The sequence below is a fragment of the Rissa tridactyla genome, chromosome 6 (assembly GCF_028500815.1).
Source record: "Rissa tridactyla isolate bRisTri1 chromosome 6, bRisTri1.patW.cur.20221130, whole genome shotgun sequence".
Taxonomy (NCBI): domain Eukaryota; kingdom Metazoa; phylum Chordata; class Aves; order Charadriiformes; family Laridae; genus Rissa; species Rissa tridactyla.
This window is the reverse complement of record NC_071471.1, coordinates 62,825,441-62,834,548: the sequence shown is the minus strand read 5'-3', so window position 1 is coordinate 62,834,548 and position 9,108 is coordinate 62,825,441. Positions and strand designations below refer to the sequence as shown.

Genomic DNA, 9,108 nt, shown 5'->3' with positions numbered 1-9,108 from the left:
AAAATCTTAATCCTGATATTTTTATAAACCATGAGATGTTAAGAAATGCCAGCAACTGGGCAGTCTCTCATTAAATTATGCCCAACCTTCAGGTGACAATTACAAAGGAATGAGGATCTTATTTCACTCTTGAGATGGAAACCTGGGCTCGGTGCCTGAGTTACAGCGCCCTGGGGCACAGTGCTGCTTTTAATATCTGACCACAAATAGAGAGCTGCAGTGGCAGACCTGTAGCAAAAGAACTGTCGTCCTGTCGTTGATCAGACATAATGTCTAACCTCGTTCTTCCCCTGTGGTTACTTGAACCAGTCTGCCCTTGTTTTGTGGTAAGTTCTAGTTGTTGGGGTGTAAAGTTCACTTTTTCTAGAGCCCATCCTCAGGACTGCTCCATTTTTCCTTCTCCTGTCTTTTTTTTAATCTATTTTAGGCTAAAGGATCTTAAAGTTATTCTGAGGACAAACTTCTATTGGCACTGTTATATCCTTCCTAGCATTTCTGTTTCCTACTTGTTCTTTTCATTCTTTTTGTGCAGCAAAATCAGGTCTGGGTCTGTGAGCTGGGTCTGTTAGGTACCACTGGATTTAGGCATCAGCACTGAGATGAGCCAGTGGCCTGAGTCACTGGCAGATAGATGTCTGAAGGTAGATGGGGCAATGCCATGTAGCCAGAGCAGAACCATGATACTGTGTAGGCTGAAGGGGAACAGGAGCTCCTCCAGGAGGGAAAGTTTGCTGGATGGAGAAGAGAGCTAGCAAAGTTTTCCGAAGCCATTGTTGCCAGGTTGTTCCATTGCTTGTTTTGAACTATCTTTCGTACAATCTTTTTTGGAAGTGCATATTTACATCCTGAAGGAGCTATATTTACTTTATTTGCATTGAAACATAGAATGCATGAGATGAGTATAGTCAGAGTAATGTATCTGCTTACTAAAGATGTCACCTTTAATCTTTGAAGACTTGTATGGATTTTTGACCTTTTGATAAATATTGTACAAGATTATAGAACTTACCTAAGCTTACTAGTAATTCCTTCATTGGATTTCTAATGCTAGATGGAGATCCCGTCACTGGTTGTAAACTCTTATTACCAAAATACCTACACATGCACCACTCCAAGCCCCCCCCAGCTTCCACCATGCACAAAATTTCAAGCAGCTCAGCAAAATTCCTTGGCAGTTCTATGTTGTTTCAGCAACTGTGGCCATTATTTCTCTCCAGTGTATCTAAAGCACTCACACCATACCTTCTTGTCCATTGCATATTTCAAAGACAGTTTCTCCTAATTTGATATTCATGTTTGTGTAGGTTCTGGCACTGATTCCTTCTGGTTCCCTGAAAGCTTTCTTAAGTGGGGAGCTGAAACCCTTTATGGGAAGGACACATCCCTTTTCTTGTTACAGACATTTTCAATCAAATGCGAGTAATACTAAAATGAAAATAGCTGTACAAGGACCTGGGATCGTGATGAATCATGCTTGCTGTGTTCAGAGATTATCAACAGAATCAAGGACTCATCCCTACAGCCATCCCAGTGTGTGGAGAAGTGGAATGCAAGGATCATCACCACGTTAAGAGCTTGTTGGGATGAAAATACAGAGCAGAGACTGATTTTCTTCTCTGTGAAAAAGTGGTTAAGAGAAGCAAGCCATGAAGGGTGAGTTTTGCTCACTTGTGAAAGGCTTACTGCCACAAATACGTTGTACCTTTCTCTTGACAGGTATCAAAAGTGTTCTGTAGACCGTGTGAAATGTGCATTGTTTGTTCACCACTCAAACGCGGCTGTTGTAGAGATGGGAAATAGTAGCTGCTGAACAGCCCACAACGACAATCTTCAGTGGTTTAAAGCAGGAAATGAGGGCAATTAATATCCAGTTGAAACCAGATGTGATGTTAATTAGGCAAATAGTAAGCTAGTCTCTTTTTTTAAATTCAGACTGTGGTTGCTTCAGGCGTCACGGGTTTTCGATATCTGTGGTCAATACTCTCCCTGCTCATTTCAAATGTTTGTCTAGTCTCTTCTTGAAGCAAAATAGGTTCCATTAAGCTTGCTACATATTAAAAGCCTCAAAATAAGATAAAAAGATAAAATATATAAAAAGTGCCCTATCCTTTGCAGTTGTGCTTACTAAAAAGTAGATAACCCTGATCTTCCCTCCCCGCAACCCCTTCTCTCAGGTAACTGCGTTTTATTCCTTTCAATATCTCAGTATTTTATTACATAATTAATCTATGATAGAATTCGGCCAGGATGCAAGCCCACAGCCTTGTGTCTTGTTAGATAGGTAGGTTCCAATAGTTGTTGCGGGGGACACAGAGATTCACTGGGTACATGTTCCGTTGCTTTTGCACTTTCTGTAAGCAGCTGCTGGTGGTCACTGTCAGAGGGAGACTTTTGAATTAGATGAACCTTTATTCTGCTCCAGTGAGGCCGGTGTTGGGCCTTTTGGGAAGGATGGGAAAATTATTTTCTTTCAAAATTATTTCTTCCCTCAGCAAGCTACCCCTTTAAACTGGTGTGAGAAATGACTAAGTAATTAGCCGCGTATGTAGATTCTGCAAAGATATGTGGTAGAAGGACCCAAGCATGATCAGACTATGGCACCTCGTGAAAAGACCTGGAATATGGAACAGACAAGTCATTCTCTCCCTTGCTGTGAAATCCAGCCACCAGGAGGAAACTACTGGAATCTGAAATGATACACTATATGTTCCGTTGCTTGGCACCAGACGATAAACAACCGTGACCTTGTTGTATATGCCCCAGTAGGCACAGTAGATCTTGGACAACATGGTGAGCAAACTGGAAAAATATGTTGATCGTTTGGAGGGACTGGTGCAGTTGGTGGCAGAGAAAAGGAAGATAGATGAGCTCTTGTCATCAGTGTTGCCTGGAGTTATTGACTGACACTCTATATAAATGTGTTGCTAATCAAAGTGTTGCTCTAATACTTGAAATTAAGAAACAAAAGCCAACGGAGGATGTAAAGGAATATCAGAAGCAGGGGAAGAAATAGGAGGGCAATATTGGTCAGCATGATGGGTAGTGATCTCCATGCATCACTTTCCCTGTTTCCTACTGAAGTTTTGGAAAATGCTTTCAGTAACTTCTGCCTATTTACAAAACAAATCAGGCCAAATGAAGGAAATGGAGAGCAAGAAACAGTGCTCACAATAGAAATTATCCCTTTTCCTCCTCCTTTCCAGCTTCACTGGAGAGAGCAGCTTATTGCTTGGTGGAGCTGCAACTTGTGTTCTCTCAGCATCCCGCTTCAAGTGGTCAGTCTCCTGAGTGACCTGTACAGCCTCTTCTAGAACATCCTTAAAACACATGGTGTTTGGCATTTTCTGGCAATTGAGCAAATAGTCATGGAATAGCAAAGCTTTCATCGTGACTCTTCTGCTGGCCTTGGAGATGGACCTCTGCTGTTATAACTCAGTAGGAAGGTTAGTAGCAAATGCATTTTTATAGTCTATTCATGGGTGTGAGGAGAAAAATGGTTTCCCCATCTGCCAAAGAAAGTTGTGAAGAGGTTGAAGATCTCTCCTGGGAAAAAAAGACTTAATAGAATTTCAATTTAGTCCAGTAAAAGACCATTGATACAGTAACTTCAAAACATTTTGGTGTCATCCTTCTTTTCTTTACATTTTGGAAAATAGCCACTGCAAGATTTAAGGTTCAAATTTATTTGCACCCTGCACTCCACATCTAGAGTATGCAATAAGTAGCTGCGCTCTTTTTGTCGCTAAAGATAGAAACCACTGGTGATGCTTATATGGTGGCTAGCAGCCTGCCTGTCTGCAGTGGGATCAACCCCGCTGAAGAAATAGGTATTATGTCTGTGGAATTCCCGAGTGCTGCGATGGCTTTTGAGATAGGCCATTTACCCAGAGAGAAGCTGAAATGGCCTGTTTGGCCTTGACGCAGGTGAACAGCCCGAGCCTGGCTGGTTGTGAGCTGAGGGTAGAGGTACATCAGAGGGTAAGGACTGTCACCCACTGAGGCATGGCAGCACACCTAGTGTGAGGTAAAACTTGTTGGTCCAAACTACTTCCAGGTGATTAACCTTTGAGTTTTACCTTATGTTTGCTATGGGTGCTTGTGATTTGTTACTCTGGGTCACCAGGTACATAATAAATTGTGTGTCAGAACCCTTGAATTTGTTGTCTTGATTTTCTGTATATATGACACGTATCTTTCCAATACAGATAAAATAAATGCAAAATTTGCGAGTTTTCTCAATTCATAATTCATCCTTAGAAGTATCAGATCAGGCTACATTTTTTTCCTTGATGACTATTTGTGTTACTCCAGTAACATTCCCCTCGACTGGAATGAGTACCAATCTGATGCGCACCCCAGCCACGACTCGCTCACTTCGTTCTTTCTGCCTCAGTTTTTCTCATTTTGTAAAGGGAAGATTAAATTTTCCAGATGAATCAGTTAAGATTCATTATACTTCATTACTGTTTTTGGAGTACTTTGAGGTATTCGCTAAAAGGTGCTAGCACAAAGTGTTGGGCATGGAGACAATGAGAAGTGCTCACAATGCTCTTATCAGGGCTTATTAATCACCATGTAAATTTATAGTGCTGTGCAAACATTTCTCAGTGATAAGACCTCTGCTTTAGTGTTAGACCTCAGCGTTTGTGCTCACCAAGGAATATGACTTACGTGCCCCACTTCTCGTCATGCAGTACTGCATCAATTGGACTTTGCTGAATGTGCTTACGGAAAAGCAGAATGCAATTTAAACCTGCAAGATCTTCTCAAAACATATTTCAGGGCCATGTTACTGACAAGTCTGGGCTACCTATTGTGGCTTAATTGTCTGTTTAAAATGAGGTCAATATGATACACATCCTCAGCGTTTGTGTCTTAGGAGTGTTGATGCGTGTTGCTGTGTTTGCTCCCTGAAGAAAAACGCTGATATTATTTTCCAGTTCGGGCAGGTGAGGGTAAGCGGGAAAGCAGGCTGTCTTGCAGCAGGGTGGAATCCCTTCCAGTAATCTTCTGTGTCAGAGTGTGTAAATGCCCAGAGGGAGCCAGTCGGTGGGAGGAGGGTGTTGTGGATGAAACCACACACAGAGAAGATTCAGCAGGACAGGAGACACGGGCTGCTCACTGTGGGAATCAGGCTGGGAAGGCTGGAGACTGGTTACACTACAGAGAGCTGTTTGCATTGCAGGTGGCCCTTTGTAAAGGGGAATTTAACATTTCACTTAGAATTTAAAACTGGTACATGTCTAAAAATTGCTTTTGAAGAACAGGCTAAGACATTAGACGAGTACTAGGTTTTCCTCGTAACAAGAAATAACGAAAAATGTGTTGGGAAGCAGGCTGACAGCTGTGCTTCAGGGTGCGGTGAAGCTTCTGACAAGACCTCAGGACACTAGTCTCCCCCTTGAGTGCCTGGCTGCAAGAATTGTTATTTATTTCTCTGAAGCCACTGGACCTTGACCTTTGCAGGGCCACAGTGATATGCTACATGAAAGGGCTGTGGAGTCCAATCAATCAATAGCTATTTTTTCCTCTGCACCTGTGAGTGACAGCTGCCCTTTGGGTGGAGATAACTTTGAAAGATTTGATCTTCAGAATGGGGTGGGGAGGTTCACTCTTAATACAGGTTAGGTATTTCTATGATGTGTTTTGTATGTTGAGTCATGGTTCTTAGGATACTATTCTGAGATAAGTAGGGGCTTTCCTTGTCCCTGACAGAGACATTTAAAAAAAAAAGTCATGGTTTTACAGAATTGAGAGATGAAGTTGGTGTTTAAATTAGGATTAAGACAGGGAGTTTCTATATATGCTATCTGGATCCAAGAGGTTGCCTGTGTTTATATTGTGTAATATATTGCCAATTCTGTCAGGGTATGCAGTGTTTACTTGATGTGCTACTGAGTTGAGATCCCCCTACAGAAAGGCCTGCAGTCCTGATGGGGCTCCACTCCTTTCAGGGCTGAGCTACGAGGGGATGCCCTGTGTGGGCATACAGGTCAGACCTACTCTGGCATCTCTGCAGCAGAACCAATTGCATGTTCTCTGATACCAGCTGCTGAGGATTTGTTCTCAAGTTTGGATTTGAAATTGTAGTATTCCAATATAGGATATAAGACATAATGCTTGATTATAATTAATTCTGACTTGTCAGTCTCAGAGCGTTCTTTTTCACGGTGGGAGCTGGGGTGGCAGGAATAAGGATCACAGTGCCACGGCATTGCTTGTTTGGGGACACTGAATATAGGCTGTCAAGGATGGAAAGTACCAGCTTGCATAGGTGGCATGCTTGCTGGTTTGTACTTCTGAGGATATTGTGTTATATCTGACTCACTCTTTCATTGACAAATTCTGTTGGACCTTCTTAATCATAATTTGCATCTGCAGTGACTGTCAAACAAAGGCCACGCAGGTTAATGGTGTTTACCATTTGCAAGTGAGAAGAGTGACCTATCTTTAACGAACAAAATATTGTGTAAATGTACTAGTGCTACTGTGCTGCAACCTGTGTTGTTACCATCTTGACATCTGTGTGCATTCATTTCTCTCCTACTCCTTGCCATGACCTCAGTGGCCTTGTGCTTCACCATTGCAATGTCAAACTGTGAGGATGAAAGCATGTAAAAACTCATGCCTCATTAGAGTTCATCCAAATAGGAGGAAGAACTGGGACAAAACCAAACTCTGATCTTTGGGAAAACAAATGTTGGGTTCTAAACAGATTACCTGTGTCCCCTGTAACTAACCTGCCTTTCCTCATACCTCCATGGCCAGTGTTGAGTTAGACTTTCAGATGCAGACATCAAGGCAAGCAGCTTCATGTCTCACCAGCTGAAAAAGATCCATCATTACAGTGCATCTGAAATTATGAAGTCTATCAAGCTTTAGCTTGTGCTAAAATCTTTTGCAATCAGTGCGTTTTCTGATACTGCCAACATAAGTGTTATTCAGCAGAATAAACAGTGATGAGCCATATGCAGGTCAGGAAAAATTAAGGTGAATTATCGTCCATATTTTTTATGCAGGCTATTTAGGATGGACAACTTGTGCTTCCTTAAGGAACAGTAAGTGGTTCACTTCTGGAGCTGAAACGTGTTCATATGTTGCTGCCTTCTTTGGCAGATCGATCTTTTCACAGTCCCATCTGGGAGCTGTTTTTCAGTTGTGTTTTATTTGTTTGTTTTTTAGCTATAAACCATTTTTGGAGCCTAGGGAGATAGCGATCCAGATTTGGCTTGGCAATAGGGCTTTGCCCATCCTGCACCCACAGCTAGCTGGCTGCCTGAGCCCCACTCGGTGCAGCAACGCGCACGGGAGATACGTATGGCCAGAGGCTCCATCCCACGCTGGGCAGGGAGGCGGCCTGGGAATTTGCAGGCACACTTTGCAGCTGCTGCAATCCTGCAAGGTTTGTTCCACAGCAACACCTATTGCATAATCAGGTAGTAAATTAATCAACCTACCAAGGAAACCCTGTTCAAGGCTTTCTGCACAAAATAGCCATGATAGGAAAGCAGTGACTGCTGCAAAGGCGAGGTGAAAGAAACGGGCTTTGGAGAAGAGGATGGTGTGTTAGTCTCATTTGGCAAGGACAAGAATTCGAAGCGGTAAAGCCACTTGGTCGGGGGTGTTGAAACTTGGGGTATTAGTGGGAGGAGGGAAGGGGAAAGGGAGGCAAAACAGCAAATGGGAGAAAAACCTGCGGGGTCATTATCTCTGATCAGAATGTCCTGTGGTGCACAAAACTTTCAATTGCTCTGCTTTGCTTTAGAAACTTGTACCACTACGAATTACTTTGAAGTACTTCCAACCCTGGTCTGTCTAAATCAGACTATTCTGTCAAGAGAGTGCCCTCTGTTGTATTTAATGGCTAAATGCATGCCTTCAGAATGGACTGGTTTTCTGCAGGGTGTCCGGGTGGATGCTGTCTGCTAACATTTCAGCTTCTAAACAGCTTCATTTTTCTCAGATACTTATAAATACACGTGGACTGAGATCACACCTAGAGATGAAAATACAGTCTATGCTAAGAGGAATCTGTGTGTATTTGAAAACTGTGGCTGTAGTGTATGCATCTTGTAGCTATGCGTTATCTTCATAACAATGAGGTTTCAAAAAGAACGGTGAGCTTAAAATCCTTAATTTAATAGAATTATTCAGGATGTTTCCTCTCTAAAAACAACAGCAAAAATTCTATAATGCATTTAGGCTGCAATGTGTGCAGATACAGGTACACTCACTGTGTTCATTCAATAGGAAGTGTAACAGCTGTAGTCATTCTTCTCTCTTTCACATTTAGGATCCTGAAAAATTTATGGAAAAGGCCTAGGAATATTTCTTACACTTTCAATAATTTTGTTCAATATTGTCTTAGTAATTACTGGAAGTAAATAACCTACCATCACTCCTGCTGAGAAATTGTTTCATGTCCTGATATTCCCTGCGCTTTAGAAATCATGGTTTTCCTTTCTAGGGATTTCTTCTTAGTGTTATTTAAGAGCTGTTCTTACTCAGGTACAGAGCCAGCACCTAGGCCCTATTGTATCTGACAGCAGCTACATCTCCAATAAAGTGTAGAGCTCATTAGCTTGTTTTCCAACCTCAGATGTGCTTAATTTGCATCCACGCCATGCAGCAGTCCAGCACTGAGCCTGTCCAGTCAGCAAGACATCCTGCTCCTAACAGTGTTGTACCTACTGCAGCATGTGTCGTACTCTACTTAGCCCAACCAATCAATACTGACAACGCTGAGAAGCAGGGAAGAAATGCCAGGTAATTAATTCAGAAGTCCTTCTAACTATTGTTACATAAAAAGCATATTTTTCCCCCATCCTTGACATGTTAGGTTAGTTTTCATGTTGTTCAAAGGCTTCACAGATCCAAGCTAGGACCTTGCAAGACCAGGCCTGGAGGGGAGTTCGCTACCACACTGAGACTGACAGGGAGGGGGACCCTGAAGGGAAGCTTGGCATTGAAAAATGCTGAGTTTGCATATCCCTGTGTTCCTTAGAGAACAGGTACTGTTGGCATCACAAGTCAAGGATGGCAAAAGGAGGCATCAGCAGAATACATAACCCTTGGGTTTTCACTAGTTTAAAACACCTGCAGAGACTG

At 42.4% G+C, this 9,108-nt stretch overlaps 1 long non-coding RNA gene across 2 annotated transcripts; it reads left to right on the top strand.

Moving 5' to 3' along the window:
- Positions 1 to 221: 221 nt before the first annotated feature.
- On the top strand, positions 222 to 4,148 carry LOC128910927 (uncharacterized). Of its 2 annotated transcripts, none has more exons than XR_008466927.1 (2): positions 222 to 326; positions 1,400 to 4,148. It is a non-coding gene; the product is annotated as an uncharacterized LOC128910927 (long non-coding RNA). The 2 variants fall into 2 exon arrangements; XR_008466926.1 differs by having other exon boundaries at positions 1,305 to 4,148.
- The last annotated feature ends 4,960 nt before the right edge of the window (positions 4,149 to 9,108 follow it).